The 20832-nt window shown below is 45.6% G+C and overlaps 1 long non-coding RNA gene across 20 annotated transcripts in view; it reads right to left on the bottom strand.

Annotated features, from left to right (window-relative positions):
• LOC119873701 overlaps positions 1–20832 on the bottom strand; it is a 147364-nt gene that overhangs the window by 92085 nt on the left and 34447 nt on the right. Inside the window, exon 1 of one of the 20 annotated variants that reach the window (XR_005366168.1) lies at positions 3416–3439. The exons of the other annotated variants lie outside the window; for them this stretch is intronic. This is a non-coding gene — a long non-coding RNA (uncharacterized LOC119873701). Of the gene's footprint in view, positions 1–3415; positions 3440–20832 lie in introns of those variants that run through there. 20 annotated transcript variants of the gene reach the window in all.

Raw genomic sequence — 20832 nt, 5'->3', positions numbered from 1 at the left:
CAGCCTCATGGTTCTCCCAATCCCCTGAGCCCCTTCCCCATTTCTCCCAAAAGCATTTCCCTAATAAATTTCACGAGAAAAAAAATTTCATGAGCATCTAATCCCATCTTCGTGTCTGCTTCTCAGATAATCTAAACTAATACAAATAGAAAGTGAAAAAACAAGGATGTAAATCAATCCTAGCCTGTAAGTGTCAGAAAGCATCTCTCCAAATGAAATTTTCACACAAACATTCCAAGATTCTCAATCTTCTCAAAACCTATCTAATTCTTTCCAGTCCCCAACTTACAGATGGAAATACTGAGCCTCAAGAAGTTATCTGAAAGTCATATAGCTATTAAGGGATGAAATCAGAGCCCTCGACTCAAGGTCCCAGTGCTCTTTTAACTACATGTTACTGAAATTGAAAGAAATCATGGTGTAAATGGTATATTAGCATCTAATGTGAGATGTTATAAACCACACTTCTCCTTGAGCATCTTTGCAGTTAAGCTAAAGGTGGAGCAGATCTGTCACACTGAATGCAGAAGACAGAATAATGGTACCCAAAGATGCCTTTATCTTAACTCCCAAACCTGTGATTATGTGACCTTCTGTGGCAAAAGGGACCTTGCAGATGTGATTAAGCTGGGCATCTGGGATTATCCTAGTGGGCCCAGATGTAGTCACAGTGATCTTTATGAGAGAGAACAGGAGTCTTGGAGTCAGAGATGATGGGATGACAGAGCAAAGGTCAGAGTGTCAGAGAGATCTGAAGATGCTACTCTGCCAGCTTTGGACACAGCAGGGGTCCACAAGCCAATGAGTGCAGGCAGCCTTGAGAAGCCTGAAAAGGCTGGGAAACAGAGCCTCCAAAAAGAACTGCCAGTGCTGCTGACACCTTGATTTTGGAACTCTGACTCCAGAACCCTAAAAGAATAGATGTTATAAAAAAAAAAAAAAAGAATAGATTTATGTTGTTTTCATCCGCTGTTTGTGGTCGTTTGTTACAACAACAATAGGAACCTAATACACAGAATGCTCTAAACACCTGTCACTGTAACATTCACCCAACACTTACACACACACCCCATTATAGATTATACACATCATCACCTCCCCAAGCCCTGGGTGTTACTGTAGCCTCTACCTGGACTTGGAGCCTCATGGTTCTTGCTGGTGTCCACCCCCTCCTCTCCCCAGTGACTGCCCAAGATACCCCCAAGGACCCCCACTTCCAGTTCTCAGGCCTGTGGCTCCGATTCATTTATCAATAAATCTGTGCTTTTTATTAAGCAATTAAGAGAAAAGGCCCAGATTTCCCTGAGCCATGCCTGAGAGTTCCACAGAGGGGTCTTTTATGCAAGATGGAAAGTACACTATATCAAGACCCGAAGATAGCACAACCCCCTTAAAGATAAATACACAAATAAATGTAAACTTCCTCCAAGGAAGCTTGCAAGCAAGGTTTATATAAAAGTAGACCACCCACAGTAGCCTTCTGATCTATTTAGAGACACACACCCCCAAAGAAAAAAAAAAGCATTCCTGGCCTCTTTTGGAACCATACCCGCCCCTGCTTTGGAAAATTTCAAGACTTCAGGTACCCTAGGACTTATGTCCGGGGGTATCTCTGGAACTTAACAAGGAAGGCGGAGACCTCCATACAGGACATTCTGAATACAGTAACCACCTCTGAAACCTGTAGACACAATAGAAACTAAAAGACAGCTGACAAAATCCTAAGGATATTTCAGTGGCTCGGACTGATGGCCTCGGTGACAACGTAGTAACTAATTTACAGGATCACTGGAGTTAATAGCAATGGTTCTGCGAAGCCATTAGCCTCAGCAAAACGTCCACTGCCCTCTTTCCACTGCCTGGTTCCCATTGATCTCTGTGTGGTTCGTGCTGATAAGTGTTAGGAAAAGGAGAAAATAACTTCACGATAGCCCCGGCAGCTCCAAGCTTGGGACCCGACCACATCATTCTCCCCTGAGCAGGGGTCACGGAATCGAACACTTTATGTAGTTGAACAAATGAATTTATAAACCGCCTGAGAGTAGGATGCTTGAATTAGTGCCTCATTGGAAAATTAACATCCGAACTCCCTATCCCATCCTCAGTTGATGATCAACTTTAAATTTAAACTGGTGGATTTTTTTTTTAAAGATTTTATTTATTTATTCATGAGAGACACACACAGAGAGAGAGAGGCAGAGACACAGGCAGAGGGAGAAGCAGGCTCCATGCAGGGAGCCCGATGCGGGACTCGATCCCGGGTCCCCAGGATCACACACTGGGCTGCAGGCGGCGCTAAACCGCTTCGCCACCGGGGCTGCCCTAAACTGGTGGATTTTAAGGATTCTTTCACACAGCTAAAGGAAAATAAAAATGTTTGTGAAAGCCCTGGAAGAGAAATCATTTGTTGAGCAAGGATACCAAATATTTAGAGAAAGCTCATTGCCCTATATTTAGAGCTTCATAGAGATCTGATATCCTTTTTTAAAAAACAACAACCCTGAACCCTGCAGACAAAAATATCAAAGATAAGGACCATGAAGGATAAAATTGACAGGCCTGACCATACACAAGATTTTTTTTAATTTTGTAGGTCAAAGATGTTAAATAAAATTTAAATATATACCACAAATGTTTGATGGGCAACAGGTTGGCATTCTTAGCTTACAAACACCTCTTTGCTGAGTTAAGACACAGAACCAAAAGAGTAAGTCTGGTGAGAATAACCAGTCTACTTGGCTCACTCCTCGCCTCTTAATGTTACTCTGCTGCCGCTAGGCTGGGAGGCCTACCTGGTCCAGTGCTACCTGTGCCTGCTTGGCCACACCCATCTAATTCTAGGCTTTCCTTTGCAACACAATGTGGCTCTCATACTAGGCTATACCTCCAACTTTTCCTTTATTAGCAGTAAAGAAGGTGTCCTGGCCTTTGTACTCTTGCCCTAGATGGGGAAGGAGGGTAGAGCTTATTGGGTCTCCTCAGAGATTCCAATGTCTATCAGTCAGAACTTTGTGTGAAAAGAAGATAAACCTTCTCTGGCGAACTGAGGCAAAGAGGCCTTTATGAAGAGGATAAGTAGTAGGAATGAGAGAACTGTTTCCAGATTCGACAGAAGATTGAAGAGGTAGACTTAGGGGAGGTCAGAAAGTAGGATATTCCACAAGGGAGTCCCCAGGAGAGTTTGGGCCAGCACACCACCTCACCATTGCTCCCACTGTTCTTTCCATTCTTGCACACTGCACCCAAAACTGAAGAAAGGATGACCAAAGAATGCTTACCCAGTGTCTATTCCCCAATTTTCCCTTCCTAACTGAGCCCAAGGATCCATTGCTCCTCTGCTCTGTATTTAGAGAAAGTGGATCCCACTCCCCACTGACCCATTTCCCTGATCACGGTCCACGAGTAAGCGAGCTACCTGGGGTGGACCGGCCAGGTGAAGACTTGGAATACCGGGGGGAGGTGGGGAGAACACTGTGTTTGGCGCCCCCCTGACGTGGGCTGGGAAGCACATGGCCCTGGGAGCTGTTGGCGGTCTTAAATTGCAGCTGACATCACAGAAGGCTAAACAGAGGAACCAACAGAGAGTCACTCAATCAAACCAACCTGAAGCCAGATGGACGCTGGGCAAGCCCAAATGATCAATGTGTACCAACTATAAAGAACAAGGAGGAGGACCAGATTCGGACCGACTGAGCTTGGATCTTGGATCCATTCTTTAACTGGCTCATCTGCTAAACTTAGCCTTTCTGAACCTCGGTTCTAAAATCTCTAAAATCAGGATAATAATAGTACTTCCTCCTAGGATTACTGGAGGCTGAAATGGCATAATCCATGTAAGACACCCTGTCAGGCTCAGCGTAACCGCTGGAGACATCGTTACTCCTGTATACCAAAATGGAAGCGCAGATGTACCAGATGTCTCTTGCAAGCCCCTTCGTATTCCCTGGGCCTCACCTGTCTCTCGGTCCACACAGACCAGTTCCTACAGCACCAAACTCAGGCCCACCTGGGTCTTTCTTCCGCTTTTTCAGTGATGCCCCACTCAGTGGTCATGTATGCCTGGCCGAGAAATGCAGGTGAGGCAATCCCCCAGGAAGCAAGCGTTCCACTGTCGGGGGATGACAGCCGGGGGATAAGTGCTTCTCCTTTCTTCTCCCAGACAAATGTCCGGATGCAGATTTCACATGACAGGGGCCTTTAGGCGGAGTGGATCAAGCACCCAGCTGCTCATAGCAGGGCTCAGATGGAATGTGCATCCTTCTCCTGCTCTCCCTTCCCTGCCTCAGCCCTCAGTGCCTCGTGCCTTGCTCCGGTCTCCCCTCGGCCTCTCCTTTCTGGCACACCCACGCTGACCTCAGGCTATCTCTCAGGAACACATTTTCTATGCTTGGTTTTTATTTTTCTCCCTTCTCCCAGTTTCTATTTCCTAACCGTCCTTACAAGGAACACTCCCAACCCTCACAACTTTTTTAATTCCTTTTCTCCCCCAAGCTTGTAGCCACATCCTCAAGGCTAATTTTCCTTTGTCATGAAAGCAGTACGGAACTAGTTAGGGGAAAGTATGGAATCACAACATTAAACATGGCTAGCAAACACAGAGTCGTCTGGCCCAGGAGGTGGGGAACAGAAGAAGGCAGGAGACGGGGACCTCGGTTATTCTCCCCCGATGCTCTACAGCCAGCTCTGAGATGGTTTCTCAGAAAAGCAGAGTCCCATGGAGTTGGAAGGGAGACAGGAAAACAGGGATTGGGGGGAGGGGGGGGCATCTGGCTTCCTTTGTTCTGCTGCCTGGGTCCCTGAGATGGGAATGAGGAGCACGGCCCCCTTCTGTTTCAGGCCTTCTGTTCTGCGGAGGTGCTAACTGGCTGGCAGGCCCAGGTAAAAGGCAGACTCAGAGGGGAGCACAAGAAGGCAGGAGAGGTGACAAACTAGGTGTGAAGGCCCCTCACAGAGCTGGAGAGAGCCATTTGCCTGTGGCTGGACAGGCAATTGGAAGAATGCACTGAGCTGCACAGATCCTGTGAAGGAGCAGGCACACGTCCCCAGCGTCTTAGAAAGGCAGGAAGCTCTGAGGAAGAAAATGCAGAAAGGCCCACCCCATGTGTCCACATCACTAAGCAGAACTTGGGCCGCTGCTGTTTCAGTGTCTACCTGCTGCTGCCTAAGGCCCAAAGCCCCAGATCCCAGGATGCGATCCAGGCTCAGGGCACCTCCCGTTCCTTGCGTGTCAGCCTGGCTTGGCGGCAGAGACCCACACCCCGTAGCCAGGGCTGCCGTGCACCACACTGGGCTGGCCGGGCTGGCCGCTCAGACAGCATGGGGGACTCAACAGGGTGTCCCCGGACTTGATAACAAGGTTAGTTTCTGAAGCAAGCAGGTAAAATCCGCATAAATCAGCACAAAATGATGAGAAAAGCCCCCTGAGCCCTGCCTTCTAAATCTGGCTAAGTCTCTCAAAGTGTAAAATGGGTATTTTTTTTTAAATGCCCACAAATTATCTTTTTTTTAATCGTGTTAAGACATACATAATATAAAATCTTCCATCTTAACCATTTTAAATGTACGGTACACGTGCTAACGATACGCACATTTTTGCACAGCAGGTCTCTGGAAATTTCTCATCTTGCAAACCTAAAACTCTGCACCCTTGGAACGACTCTTCCCCCTCGTCCAGCCCCTGGGAACCAACATTCTACTTTCTGTTTCTACAAGTTTGACTACTCTAGATGCCTCGCATTAGCAGAATCAATAATAGTTATTTGTCTTCTTGTGATTAGACTTATTTCATTTAACATAACATCCTCGAGGTCCACCTATGCTGTACCAGGGGACAGGATTTCCTTCCTTTCAAGTCTGAATAACAACATTCTGCTGTATGTACAACGAGAGATCTTGGTGCACCACTCTACTGGGGAGTGGGGAGAAGGAACGGACTTGTGAAAATGCACCTGTGCTGATCCAGCTCCTTGAGGGAAGAAGAGACGTTACCGCCCGTGGGTTCAAATCTCTGAGTAGTGCCATCTATTGGTTCATTGATTTACTGATGTATCGAGTATGTACCAATCCCCCACCTGCTTGATGTGTGGGGGGAAACAGACTAAGTCCCCATCTTCCTGATGCTTCTTCCAGCCCGGGGGCGGTGTGGTGGGGAGACACACACCAACAAGCCCAAAAATGCCCCAATCCAATGCCTAGTGACAGGAGTACTGGGTGTGGAAGGAGCCTAAGAGAAAGGCAGCTCCCCGGGCTTGGAGGAAGGGGAAGGGGGCTGCCAGGCAATGAGGAGGGCTGAGCACTGGAGTGGGAACAAGTGCAGATAGAAAAGTTCGAAGAACCAAGAGAACATCTCTGGTGTGATGTACTAGGAGAAGTACCATCTCCCAACCTTCCTTACTCAAAGAAGACTTGAATCTAATCAAATCTCTAGGCCAGAGTTCCTTAGCCTTAGCACTATACATATTTGGGGCCAGATGTTCCTTTGTTGCCAGGAGGAAGGGACTGCCCTGTGTACTGTAGGATGTTTAGCAGAATCCTGGGACTCCACCCACCTAGTTGTAACAACCAAAATCATCTCCAGATATTGTCATATGCCCTTTCAGGAGCAAAACCACTTCCATTTAAGGAGCAATTTAACAGTAGTGAGGACTTGAGGAGTGGTTTCTTCAGGCAGGGCGCTGGCTCTATTTCTCTGTTTCTTTCATGAATTGCCTTTGATCTCAGGGTCATGAGTACAAGTCCCACATTGGGCATACAGCCTACTTAAGAAGAAAAAGAGGGGGATCCCTGGGTGGCGCAGCGGTTTGGCGCCTGCCTTTGGCCCAGGGCGCGATCCTGGAGACCCGGGATCAAATCCCACATCAGGCTCCCGGTGCATGGAGCCTGCTTCTCCCTCTGCCTGTGTCTCTGCCTCTCTCTCTCTCTGTGACTATCATAAATAAATAAATAAATAAATAAATAAATAAATAAATAAATAAGAAGAAAAAGAGAGACGCCTGGATAGCTCAGCAGTTGAGCGTCTGTCTTTGGCTCAGGGTGTGATCCTGTGGTCTCAGGATCAAGTCCTGCATCAGGCTCCTTGCAGGGAGCCTGCTTCTCTCTCTGTCTGTGTCTTTGCCTCTCTCTCTGTGTCTCCCATGAATAAATAAAATTTTTTAAAAAGAAAGAAAGAAAAAGAAAGTTAAAAACAAGAAAAAAGAAAAGTATCACTCTCTTCCTTAGATAAAAATGCCATTACCTTTTTGCCTACTCATAAATCAGAGACTATCCTATCACTATAAATCCCAAAGATAGTCCCAACTCCGAAGGAAGGATACCCAGTCAGCATTTGGGATATACTTATACTAAATAATATTTAGAATATACTTACACTAAAAAAAAAAAGTATTCATTGTTTCTCTAAAATTCAAACTTCACTAGGAATCCTGTATTTTGTCTGACAGGTGAACCACAGGGTTGCTTGAGTATCCTCACAACACAGCAAGCAGCTGGCTTCCCCCAGGGCAGGCCATCCAACAGAGCCAGGAGGAAATTATAACATGTTTTGTGACCTGGTCTTGGAGCCCTTCTCTTTTCCTTCCTCCAAATTCTACATTCATTAAAAGCCTGTCACTATGTCTAGCCCACAGCCAAGCAAAGGCTCAGTAGGCATCATACTTAAATGGAGAAGTATTATAAGAATTTGTGAACCACAACAATCCGACATCTTTTTCAGGCAGCCTCCCATCTGGTCCTTGCGACACACTCACACATCCTGTGCCCTGTAACCTTGGGGGATGGGACCAATCCACATCCAACAGTGCTCTCCTGGCTCTGCCAAAAGCAGCCAGATAGGCTTGTCTGGGCCCTTGGTTTCCAGGTAGCAGTCCACACTCTGCCTGGCGTGCACACCGATCTTCTGTGTCACCCTACGGAGTGTTTTTCGAAGTTCTCCTAGTGGTCTCCAGCCTGTTACAAGGAAGCACCCTCAACTTCCCAAAAGAGGGGATTTGGGGGCCCAGACACAGCAACAGCCCTCTCCAAAGAAACCCCTTCAGTAAGTTTAGTTCTTTTCTTTCTCTTCTTGCTCACTACTTTTTAAAAATATTTTATTTATTTATTTATGTAGAGAGTGCACAGGGCAGAGGGAGAGGAAGAAAGAGAATATCAAGCAGACTCCCCACTGAGCCTGGAGCCCCTGAGATCATGACCTGAGCCTAATTCAAGTCTCTGACTTAACCAATGTGCCACCCAGATGCCCCTCATTCACTACTTTTTAAGGACATCCAAAGGTCAAGGGGCAGGTTCCTAGAGATTTCCTTTGAAGTCAAGGCAGAACTGTCTCCCACTCACTTTGCCAGAAAAAATCTCAATCTAACATCTTTCATATTGGGATATAAGAGGACTTCATTCAGGGTAAAGAAAGCCACAAACCAGAAAGAGGGAGGGTGTATTCACACATCATGTGAACAAGATCAGCTCTTGGATTTGAGAAAATCTTCAATTAGATCCTCACTTTGCATCATATGCAAAAAAAATAAAATTAAATTCCACGTACATTAAGCCAATTTAAAAAATTAACAACTGGAACACTTTGAAGTGGATAATTAACTAATACTGAATCATAGAGAAACTTCTAAAACTGAAGGCATGGGAGGTGGGGGGATGCACAGAGCAAAAGATCATTAGTTTAACAGTTCTTTTTAACTAAAACACTCAATAGACGTTGAGAACTGACCACTAAATTGAGAATCCTCTCCTAGGATCAGAAGTGCTAGAGAGCACAAAAAAACAATCTACGTGTTATGTGACAGACCAAGACATGCCTTCCCGTAATACTCCACGAGTCACCTTGAACTGAACCTACGTAGCATGCTGTAAATTCTGCAGTGACAAAGAAAACTGAAAATAAATAAATAAATAAATTCTGCAGTGAAATTGACCCTTTCCACAGAAAAAAAACATATTTATAATTAACAGAGCCAGAGAGCGGGCTATATTTTTGGTCATTCATTTCACAACAGCCATGTGAACCCAGACCTTGCCCAGCACTGTTCAGGCTCACGGCACCCAGGGGTGAAACAGACCATGGTCCCTACCCCGTGTATTTTATCTTCTTTGGAGGCAAAGGGACAGTAAATAAGTACAGGAATTAATTGTCTTTTTTTTTACATTGTGAGAAATTGCACTGTATTTTTACGACCTGGAACAGTTTCCACTGAACTATCGTTTTCACCATTTAGCAGGGGAACCCGTTGAAAGCTGTGGTTTTCAACATTGGCTGCGCGACGGACCGATGTGAGAAACTAAAAAATACTGATACCTGGGTCCCACCCCCAGAGATTCTGAAATACTTTGTCAAATATACTTTGCCTGAATATCTGGGTTTTAAGATCTTTTCAGGTAATTAATTGTAAACGTGAAGCCAGCCAGCCTGAGAACCCCTGGAAAGGGTATTTAAATATATAAGCACTAGATGTCGCTGTCCCCAAAGTTTTGAGGAAGAATAGTCCTGAAATGATCCATGACTAAATTCCCACATAGATGAATCTTCTTTAGTCAGGAATTGGACCCCAGGAAAATCTCAAGAACAAATGTTCCCCAATTTCTCTTTGAAATGAAGCAAGTCACACAAAATCCAAGTGCATTCGTTTCCTACGGCTGCCGTAACCAAAGACCACAGACTGAGAGGCTGAAACAACAGAAATTTATTTTCTCACTGTTCTGAAAGCCGGAAGTTCGAGTTCCAAGATATCATCAGGGTTGGTTTCCTCTGAGGTCTCTCTCCTTGGTGGGAAGATGGTCACCTTCTCCCTGTGTCCTCTCATGGCCATCCCTCCGTCCACGCTGTCGGTGTCCTAATCTCTGCTTATAAGGACCCCAGTTGTACTGCTTGAGGCCCTGTTTCGAATTAATGACCTCCTTAAAGGTCCTGTCTTCAGATACAGTCACATTCTGAGGTACTGGGCTTCAGCCTATGAATTTTTAAGGAATATAATTCCACCAACTACACCAAGAGATCAACACCACAACCAATCCAGTTGATGAATTGCCAAAGAACAGTTTGCTAGCCACCAACAGCCCCACAGATCTCTCACGCGGTGACTGAGAGAGGCTTTTTTTCTTTTTAAACTCTCCTTTCCAAGGGTCACATCTGTTATTCAGTTTTAATCCAAAGTTTTCTAAACAGCCCCCACACATTGAGGTTTAAAGTATTCATTAGGTTACTCAACCCTATTTCCTGAACCAAGATACTTGAGCTTAAAAAAAAAAAAAAAAAAAAGCAACAGCCTGAGAGAAAGGGAACGGAGTTATATTGATTGTTGTGGTGGTAAACTATGTTCTCATTATCGTTTTTACAACACAACTGAAGCATGTCCATTAGAAAAAAGTTAAAGTATAATACAAAACACTTAAGTCATCTAAAACTCTATTACCAAAGTAACACTCAGAATATACCCATCAGGACTTTTCCTCCCCATATATATGTGTGTGTCCTCGGAAAAGGAACCATATGGTTCATGACCTGCCTTTTTTTTTTTTTTTTTACATAACAAAATACCCTGAACACTCTTCCATGTCAGTAGTAATGCAAGGAAGACTTGGGAGAAGGCAATCTAAAACAATTGTATGTGTTCCTGTATTTATTTAGGTAAAAGTTATACATGTACATAATTGAAACTACAAACTATGGTGGAAGATATAAACAAAAAGGAAAACTCCTTTTCTCCATTCCAGCTCCACCCCCACTCCCCACCCTCGACTCTTCATTCTAAGATAAAACATTAAAAATTAGGACTATCCTGGGCAGCCAGGGTGGCTCAGCAGTTTAGCACCACCTTCAGCCCAGAGTGTGATCCTGGAGACCCAGGATCGAGTCCCACGTTGGGCTCCCTGTATGGAGCCTGCTTCTCCCTCTGCCTGTGTCTCTGCCTCTCTCTCTCTCCTCTCTCTCTCTCTCTGTGTGTGTCTCTAATGAAAAAATAAATAAAATCTTTTTAAAAAATAAAATAAAATAAAAATTTTTTTTAAATTAGGACTATCTTGGAACCCCATGGTTTGAATCCCATATCCTGTGAACATGGCACTGCATTAGAGCTGTGTGCTGAAGAATCGTTATTTCGGGTTACTGAAGTCCTCATCTACCACAGAAAGTTAAAAAAAAAAGAAAAAAAAAGAATGCCTACAGCCACCTGTCAGGGTGTCTGAATCCCACCACCAAAGGCACCCTTTTGGAGCCTTTTGGAGATTCTTTTTACTTAAGGTTGCTATGATGGTTGCCTTGGAGGCATGACTCCTTTAACAGTTAACACACTCCCACACACTTTCCTGTCTGGCAATATTATTCCTGTCCACTGAACACAACCCGAGAGAAGTTTCTAGAACTGCTCCAATAGTTGCTAAAATGCATATGGCTGCCTGAGTTTAAAGTAGTTAAAATGAAAAATTTAGCAAAACCATGGATCTGGTGCCCCCTTTTCTGTACCCCCCTCGCTGTTACTGAGCAACAACTGACCCCATGCCTAGAAGATGGATCCCAGCTGTCCAGGGACAAGGCTGGAGAGGTGCTGTGGAAGCCATGGGTCTTATCACAGTGCCTACAGTCAACTCAGCCCTCAGGACTCTGTCATTAAATCCAATCTTCCACATCTCAATTTGCATTTTTGTTGAAGAGGAACCATTTAGGACCTCACCAAGAGTCCAGAGTGGTGTATGCACATCCAAGCCAGACTAGCAAGAAGGGACCCCTGGGAGCAGGAGCTCCCACCTACAAATCCCAAACACATTTATCTTCTACATCCTGACCTCACACAGCCTTCAAGGATGTGAACCAAGACCCCAAAGAGCTCAGGACCCTCTTCCTCTTGGTACTAAACCCTTGTTGGAGTCCCACACCCAAACCAGAACTGAACACGCCCGCCCCTTGGTGGAATGAAAGAAAGCCTTCCACTAGTGCCAAAATCCCTCAGCAAAGGAAGAATAAGAGGAATCCCTGCTTTGTCAAGAAAGTCACACTGAGCCTTGGGGGAGGGATTTACTCAGAGAAGAGGGTGTCACACACTATAAACAAATGGAAATAGCGTCAGGACATGGAGCAAAAGAGGTTTTACCAGGCTTTTCCTGGCAGGAATGTGTCTAAATGGTCAACCAAAAAATTTCTTGACGGTGGTCCCCACGCTGGTTCAGAAGCACCAACAACACAACAAGCTCACTTGAACTTCAAGCTGCTGCATGCTACACTGAGCACATGGAGAAACCAAATACCTTTCACAAAAGCTAAAACAAACCAACACCTCCTCCCAGCAGCTCCTCACAAGCAGACACTCAACTGACTGTTTTCACAGCAAATGAAATATGTGCTGGGAAAAGTTCCTTCCGAATTTCAGCACAAGCTGAGCAGCATCTGGCTCCTGTGAGTTCAGCAACACAATTACTGTCTCCTAGGAAGCATGTCTGGGCGTTGTCAAGCCTTAGAGCAGGTGCCTTTAGAAGTCATCTGGTGGCTACCTCCTGAAGGAGAGAACTGAAGCCCAAGAGGTAAAGAAACACCTAGAGGTCAGAACTAGTTACTGGGAGAGACAGAAGCAGAACCCGAGGGCCAGCTTTTTGCTTTTTTTTGCTTTTTTTTTTTAAGTCGGCTCCACACCCAGCATGGAGCCCAACACGGGGCTTGAACTCCTAGCCCTGAAATCAAGACCTGAGCTGAGGCTGAGAATCGGACACTTCATCGGTTGAGCCACCCAGGTGCTCCTTATGGAAGCCAACTTCTTTTTTCCTTTTTAAGATTTAAAAAATTTATTTATTCATAAGAGACATACCCGCAGAGAGGCAGAGACACAGGCAGAGGGAGAAACAGGCTCCCTGTGGGGAGCCCTATGGAGGCCATGATCCCAGGACCCCAGGTCACGCCCTGAGCCCAAGGCAGACGCTCAACCACTGAGCCACCCAGGTGCCCCATAGAAGCCAACTTCTGACTGAGCTGTTCCCACTACCCCCACACTGCTCCCATCACCCAGAGAGGAGAGAGTGTGATGTTATAGGAGATTTTTAATTTTTACTAGATTGAGCCGAGATTTCTTAAGAACAGCATTTTTTTCTGAAACTGGAGTTATCCAGAGCAACCTCACAAGCTTCCTGGAAACATTAGGGGCTCAGCCCTGGCCAAGTGAGAGGCCAAGTAGCCAAATGGGGCAGATGTCCCTCCAGAGGAATTCTGGAGCCTCAGAGCCAGTGGGAAAGACAGAACCAAGTTCTCAAGAGAGAGTTAAGAGCATTACCAAGGAGCCCAGTCTAATTCCAAAGGTATAGAGACAGAATGAGGAAAAGGGTGGGAGCCTACGATTAAAGATCAGGTTGAAATGAGATCAGATGGAGTGGGAAGGGACGGGACTCCAGGAGGGGCACCACTCGCTTTACAAAGTCTAGTCTAAGGACTAGAGCCCCCCTGGAGTTGTGCAGTGCATGGGCTGCACAACTATACGTGGTGACATGACCAGAAGCGAGCAGGTACCATGATCAAGTAAACGTTGCTCTGAACAGCTTGGAAACATCTGTGGCTCACTCACGTTGGTCAGTGGCTGCGTAGTACAGAACGCTACAACCTGACTTAAAAATGAGGTCCCAGCAAACACAAGATCTATACTCCTTGCTAATTTGGAGACTTACACTAATCCACGGGTTTAAATGTGTGATTAATTGAGGTGGTTACCTGCACAAGCGTGATATGAAATCTTTTTTTTTTTTTTTAGATTTTATTTATTTATTCATGAGAAACACAGAGGGAGAGAGGCAGAGACACAGGCAGAGGGAGAAGCAGGCTCCATGCAGGGAGCCTGACGTGGGACTTGATCCCAGGACTCCAAGATCACACCCTGGGGCGAAAGCAGATGCTCAACCGTTGAGCCACCCAAGAATCCCATGATATGAAATCTTAAACACAAAACAAATCCAAGAAAGAATGTGTAGGGAAATATCTCTGAGATATTGAAACATTATTTATAAGTTCCTAGCCAAGCCAGCCCTACTCAATTAATGTCATTCACTGTGTACCTGGGAAGGGGGAGCCACCACCACTCAGGTCAGAGAAGTCATAGATGCGGTTTCAACACAGAACTGTTAAGATCCATAAAGAGACAGCAGTCTTGAAAGCCAGGTTTTATTCAAAAAGAAAAGGGTTTTCTAAATTTGAAAGCTTCCTTTTTGACATCAAGAGCAAAACCTAAGATCTTAGTCCAGCATTTTACTATAAACCCTATGTAAAGAGGAGGCTAGATCTGATATAACATAGCTCTTACCGGGGCAAAAAGAAAAGTGTAAGCGGAAGGTAGGAAAAAGTGAGTACAAGACAAGGGTCTGGGTCTCCAAGGAGAGAAGCAACCCTCACCACCTCGGGCTGGAAAGCTACTCTGGGTAGTGAGGGTGAGCCCTAGAGAACCCGGGCTGCTGTCCCAGGTGCAGAAGAGACTGACACTTTGGAACAGGAGCAGAAGGGAGGCTATGGCAGGGTGGGGAGTTGTTCAGTCTACACTGGTAAGTAGGAGAGCCGACGGTTCCTAAGTGTTCCTAAAGGACTCGAAAACGCTGGGAGAATCAGTAGACTCAGACTCTGGGAAAGTCAGGATGGAAACAAGAAAAGATCCTGACAGCAGCTGCAGACAAAGCCAGATGCCAGAGCTAGACAGACAAGACCCAGGCCTCCGCAGAGGCCCCCTCGGGATCAGACAAGACCAGTCCTGCTGCAGTCAGTCAGACCAAAGCCCTGGATGACCCCACAAAGCCCTGAGGCCTCCTTGATGCTGGAAAGAAGACAAAGTCATTGTAGAAAATGGTACAGACTTGGCTTACTGGAACCATGATACGTAAATTGTAAGCCCACTACCGCTTTCTAATGGAAACGTATGAGAAAACACAATTGTTACAGAGCATCTTTCCCCATTGCTTTGTGAAAATGGCCCAGCTATTAAATTACCTTAGGTGCCCAACCTGAACCATCTGTCCGCATCCAGTTATTTGTTCTGCGAAGTGTGGTTGCGTTATCCACACCAGTTCACTGCCTCATGGGGAGCAAAAATGGGTATCCAAAAGGAGATGCATATTTACTCTCGCCTGTTCCTTCACAAAGGCTTTGTTTTAGTCTGCTCAGGCTTATCTAACAAATACCAAGCCTGGGGGCTCAGAAAACACACACTTCTCTCTTAAAGTTCTGGAGACTAAAAGTCCAAGATCAGGGTGCCAGTATGATCGGGTCCTGTGAGAGCCTTTCCCAGCTTGGAGAAGGCTGCCTTCTTACTGTGTCCTCGCGTGACAAAGACAGATCATGTCTCTTGTGTCTCCTCTTCTAAGGGTACCATGATGGTTAGTTTGATGTGTCAACTTGACTGGGCTCAGGGATGCCCAGACAGTGGTTGTTAAACATTATTTTGGGGTATGCCTGCGAGGATGTTTCTGGATGAAAGTACCATTTGACTCAGTAGACTGAATAAAGAGATCCACCCTCACCAATGTGGGCAGCACCACCCAATCCCTTGGGAGCCTCCAAATGAAACTAAAAGGTGAAGGCAAAGTGGATTCCCTCTCTCTCTCTTCTTGCACTCGTATGCCTCGGACATTGGAGCTCCTGGTTGGCAGGCCCTCGGACTCCGGGACTTCTATCAGCAGCCCCTAGTTCTCAGACCTTCAGATTCAGACAGAATCACACCACCAGCTTTCCTGGTTCTCCAGCTTGCAGATGGCAAGTCGTAGGATTTCCAGCCTCCATAGCTTCACGAGCCAATTCCTGTAATAAATCTCTTATCTGTATGTATCTGTATCTGTTTCTATCTATGTGTCTATCATCTATCTATTTACCTATCATCTATCTACCTATCCTATTGGTTCTGTTTCTCTGCAGAACCCTGACTAATATAGGCACGAATCCCATTTATGGGCACTTCACCCCTGTGATCTAATTACCTAAGTTCTCACCTCCAAATACTATCACACTGGAGATTAGGGTTTCAGCAGATGAATTTTAGGGAGACACAAGCAGCCTGTAATAGGCTTTGAGTAAAAGTTACACCATGCCGCCAGGCAAATTCCCAGATGCCCTGTGGAGTAGCCTAATCTGGCTTCTTGTCCCCACCTCTCAGAGGCATTGGTGGCCACGTTGGCCCATTATAAGTGGGAAAAGAGTGGGGACTTCAGTCGCCATGGTAACCTAGATAACCCCTTTTATTTTCCTGCTGTGAAAATACAAAGCGGGCTCCAGGCCAGAAATAGGTGGTGGACATCCTGGGGTAAAGGAAATTTTCTTAGCTAACTTGGATAAAAGCCCCTATGCTGCCCATTAGCAAGGATTTTGAAGATTCTAGAGTATTTAATGAATGCATGTTGATGATACTTTTAATGGTCTTTGAGCTTTTCAGAGAAAATTGTTATTTCAAGATAAGACATCTTGTTTTTAATCTCTTGGGATTAATGTATAGGGACCAGAGATTTCCTATATGTTTTCCTCTAATCTCAAAAGTGTTCATTATTTGGGAGGAGAAAAATAGGTACTTTCTCTTAAATTGCTCAGGGTTATGTGTCCTGAAGAGTTGCATTTTCACTCTGATGAAGCTAGTCATGACCCAACTCAGGCTCCCAACCCAGAGAAGGGAAGTCCCGAGCATGCAGGGGAATGTAAGACAGCAGCTGCCTCAAAGCCTTCGTCCTTTTGAAGATGGTCTTCAAAGTCCCAAATCCACAATGGGGAGGAAGAGAGGGTGGAAAGAACATTAAAAAGGAGAGTAATTAAGAACAAGGATTTTCCTCAGTGGCTTTAATTCTGCCTCCCTACTTCTAAAGCTGTACAAACGTACCAGTTTGCTTCTCCGCCAAGTGTGGCATGTATAGTGTGTACCACAGCTGCCATTCCACCCCTGCCAGCCAGACCCCTTGGTGGGAAACTATAAAATTTAGTGTCCTAACCATGACACTTTTAAGAGAGAAAAAGAGCACTCTTTATAAATACACTAAGATAAGGGTCAACAAACTATGGCCCATGGCCAAATGTACAGCCACCTGTTTCGTACACCTGTGAACACAGCCATACTCATGCATTCGCCTAGTGTCTCCAGCCACTTTCACACTACATCAGTGGTATAGTTGTGACAGAGACTGCATGTGGCCTCTTGGCCCTTGAAGTCAAAAATATTTACTCTGTGACCATCTGTAGAAAAGTTTGGCAACCCCCATGTTGCTGATCTGGGGACCACATTTTGAGAACTACAGGTATAAAAGATTCCTATCCACCTGCAGAATGATTTCGGGGTTCCTAAGAAAGCCCTGTTACAGATGAGCTTATAGCACAACAGAAGTCAGCCCCAGATGCCCCCAAAAGAAATCTGCCTTTCTCACAAATTCTGATATGACTCCTGACTTCTGGTTTGGGGTAACGGGCATGATGCCTCCTTGAGGCCCAGGAGGTGGGGCAGTGGTTCGGAGTGACAGGACAGAGAAAGAAAGTCCTTCCTCACCAGTAGAACCTAAAACTCTGTGACTTACATGCAGATCATAGAGCCAGCATTCCCTCCTTTTTTCCTCCCTCACCAAATTAAAGGGTGAAGATTTCTCTCCCCCTTTCCCACTCAGCCTATTGTGATGCCAAAGTTGACCCTGCTACTTTTATTTTTATTTTTTTTCGAGATTTTATTTATTTATTCATGAGAGACAGATAGAGAGGCAGAGACACAGGCAGAGGGAGAAGCAGGCTCCATGCAGGAGCCCGATGTGGGACTCGATTCCAGGACCCCAGGATCATGCCCTGAGCCAAAGGTAGACGCTTAACCACTGAGCCACCCAGGCGTCCCCCCACCCTTCTCCTTTTAAAGCTGATTCTCTCTGTATGCAAATCACAGAGGACTTGAGCTTTGCCCTACAGCTATTCTTTGCAACTCTGGCCTGGGTCTCTCTCTGTAAGATAAGTTCAGGAGGATGATCAACGGAAAGAACTCAATGGTTTTACCAACCAAGGACCTAAGTGAAGAGGTCCAGATGATGATGGCAATGATGGTGATGATGATGATAATTTGTAGCAAATTTTAAATGTGCCAGATGCTGTTCACGTTCATCCATACAATTCAGTGAAGTCATACTGCTATGGTGATCAGGTAAGAGAGCAACTGAAGCTAAGAATGGTTGCCCAAGGATACTTGTTATGCATTGAATTGTGTTCCTCCAAACTCATATGTTGAAGTCCTAATCCTCAGAAGCTCAGAACATGCTATTTAGAGATGGAAATTTAAAGAAGCAATCGAATTAAAAAGAGGTCATCAGGGAGCCCTTATAAAAATGGGACATTTTAAGACAGACACATAGAGAGGCAATGTGAAAAGATCTAGGGAGACAATGGCCATAAACAAACCAAGGAGAAAGGCCTGAAGCAATCCTTCCCCTGTGATCCTCCCAGGGGCCAACCCTTCCAACACCTTGATTTCAGAACTCTAGCCAGAACTGTAAGACAATATACTTTTGTTGTTTAAGCCACCCAGTCTACGGGACCAGCAATCCTGGCAAAACAATGCAACAACCAATTGGTATTTAACTGAGATGTAACTGACCTCTACCAATGAGCCTTCTGAACAATAAATATGCCTGTCACCTGGCCAAGAAGATAGAGCAACTGCTCCATTTAGGCTCTCCCAAGACGTGGCTGGAATTTGCAGCCAGTTCTGGCACCAAAACTAAAGCCATCAATGATGGGAACACTGGGGCCTGTTGCTTCATCCATATTCCTTGCCCTCACCCATCAAATTCATTCCACCTCACATCTTCCCCTTTCTTTATGGTGCTTTTCCTAGCTGGTGCCTTGGGCCACGGACAGCCACTGTGTTTCTCCCAGTCTGTTCCTCCATCCAGAACATGTTGTAACCTTTCTTCCCATGTGGACAACCTCCTCTGTTTCTCAGCCTTTCTGCTGAATATGTCATCCACCTCCTGCTTTCCCATACTCCCTTGACCCAAGGCAAGAAGACACAGCAAATAGGCATCCCGCTCACAGTTTCTGCTTCCAAGATATTAGTCTTTCACCCGTGGCCAAGCTTCTCCTCCTCTGACACTCCCAACATCTACCACAGCCAGTGTTCCTCTTTCTAGGCCATGCCCACCTCAACGGAGAACTTTGGCATCTGCCATCATCATAAGAGATTTCAACATCTACTGTAATGAGCTCATTCCATCTAATATCCCAGGTTCAAAGTTCCTCAATCCCCCAGGACTTTTACCTCCACACTATCCTCCATCCCCCAGCCTCACCCACTTGAACCATGTCACTTCTAACATTGAAAACCATGGCCTCTTGCCTTTAACCTTTCTGACTTCCTCCCTTCCACTAGTTCTGTTCTCTGCCCTACCCTCTACTCTCAGCAGAAGGCATGCATTTCTGCCTGCCTAGCCAAGACTCTTCTTTCCCCTGCTGTTGGATTCCATCCTGCCCCCCTGGGAGTGATGGCCAGCTACCAGCTTTCTCTCATCCATACTCTTGTTTTCACCGTTTTCCTCTATATGGTCCTTTCCATATTGGCAGTATTTAAATGCTGCCAATTCTCTCTCATCTTTAAAGAGAGGGAATTCCATATGTACATTTTTTTTTCTGGAAGATATTTAAGAAATTGATCACAATCATTACATTTTGAGAGAGGGACTAGTGTTTTGGGATGAAAGGTGTGGAATTTTACTTTTGTACATTTGCTATTGCATTTGATTTTTTACCACTTATATGTAATATGTTAATTTAAAATAGCAGTTGATAGATAATGATTTAACCATTGTCTCCTCCCCTTTACAAAAAGCCCTCCAGGGATCCCTGGGTGGCTCAGTGGTTAAGCATCTGCCTTCGGCTCAGGATATGATCCTGGAGTCCCGGGATCGAGTCCCACATCGGGCTCCTGCATGGAGCCTGCTTCTCCCTCTGCCTGTTTCTCTGCCTCTCTGTGTCTCATGAATAAACAAATAAAATCTTAAAAAAAAAAAAAAGAAAAGAAAAGAAAAAGCCTTCCATTGGCCTCATTCTTCGGCCTTCAGAGTTAACTTCCTTTAGTGCCCTTTGGTCTCTGCCCTGGAGGAGACCCACGCAGGCTCTGGAAGCAGGTTCAGGGCCACAGGAGCGAGGAATTGTGGGTTCACAGAACGCAGAGCAATCTGGGAGATGTGGGCTTTGCATGAGTACATCCCTTTATCCCACGGTCTCACCTCTTGTGAGAGCAAAGGGGCTAAAAGAGGGCCAGAGGTGCAGTGCCCAGTTCAAGGACCCCTTCCTGCCCACGTTTGATGATGGTGCTCTCCATGTTCATGTTGTCACTTATTTCTAGAATGCCTGGCCTCCCTGGAAGATCCTTAGTCATTCTTGAGACACAGCTATATCATCACTGGGGCCCTGGGGTTGTAAAAGGCAGTAAGACACAGTTGCTCCAAGAGGCAGGGAGCCTGATGGTAGTGACAGCCAAGTAAATTGGCAAAATACAATGTGATGAGCACAACGATCAGGGTATAGCCAGGGTGCTAAGGGCATGGGAGAACCAAATCATCTGGCCTTGGGGGGCTTCAAGGAGGGCCTCCTCACATAAATGACCCATAAGACCAGGAAAGCAGGCCAGATTTAACCAAGCAAAAGGGAATGCCCCTAGCAGGGACTTCTCCAGTGTTCTACCGTCAGATATGCTCAAACATTGCTGTCTCTCTGACAACAGCATTGAGGAGCACATGGTGCAATCGTAGAAGCTGAACATGCCAAACGCTTAATGCATTTCACGCATGACAGGTTGTATTAGACATGCTAATCATTGCCCTTAATGCCCTCACCCCTTTCAGGGGGAGTAGACCTTAACCATGATCCTGTCG

The sequence above is a fragment of the Canis lupus genome, chromosome 10, assembly GCF_011100685.1.
Source record: "Canis lupus familiaris isolate Mischka breed German Shepherd chromosome 10, alternate assembly UU_Cfam_GSD_1.0, whole genome shotgun sequence".
Classification (NCBI taxonomy): Eukaryota; Metazoa; Chordata; class Mammalia; order Carnivora; family Canidae; genus Canis; species Canis lupus.
The sequence above is the reverse complement of the archived record's forward strand: the minus strand, read 5'-3'. Positions and strand labels throughout refer to the sequence as shown.